The sequence below is a fragment of the Microtus ochrogaster genome, chromosome 6 (genome assembly GCF_000317375.1).
Source record: "Microtus ochrogaster isolate Prairie Vole_2 chromosome 6, MicOch1.0, whole genome shotgun sequence".
Taxonomy (NCBI): Eukaryota; Metazoa; Chordata; class Mammalia; order Rodentia; family Cricetidae; genus Microtus; species Microtus ochrogaster.
Genome location: NC_022013.1, coordinates 65,456,990 through 65,457,470, shown reverse-complemented (window position 1 = coordinate 65,457,470; position 481 = coordinate 65,456,990). Strand labels below are relative to the sequence as shown.

The 481-nt window shown below is 41.6% G+C and overlaps 1 protein-coding gene across 1 annotated transcript in view; it reads left to right on the top strand.

Annotated features, from left to right (window-relative positions):
• Window positions 1-481, top strand: part of Pbrm1 (polybromo 1) — a 109,174-nt gene that overhangs the window by 14,990 nt on the left and 93,703 nt on the right. The gene's annotated exons all lie outside the window — the stretch shown is intronic.

Sequence of the window (481 nt, the reverse complement as noted above, 5' to 3'; positions counted from 1 at the left end):
ACTGGAGTTAAAGGCAGTTGTGAGCTGCTGGGAATTGAACTCAGGTCCTCTGGAAGAACAGCTAGTCCTCTTAACTACTGAGCCATCTCTCCAGTCCCCTAGAAATAAATTTTTACTTGTTTTCTTATTTGTTTGGTTTGGATTGGTTTTTCAAGACAGGATTTCTCTGTGTAACAACCCTGGCTGTGCTGGAACTCACTCTGTAAAACCAGGCTGCCCTTGAACTCACAGAGATCTGCCTACCTCTGCCTCCCAAGTGCTAGGATTAAAAGTGTGCACCACCACCGCCTGGCTGAAAAAATTTTAAGAAATTATGTGTGTAGGTGTTTGCCTACGTGTATGTCTGTGTACCAGTTGTGTTCCAAGTACCCAAGAAAGCAAATAAAGAATTAATTAGCAGAATGTGGCTTGCTGAAGCCCCAGCCTTTCTATAGCCAGAAAATAAAATTTAGAACTTAGCCTTGTAAATTTTTGTTTGTTT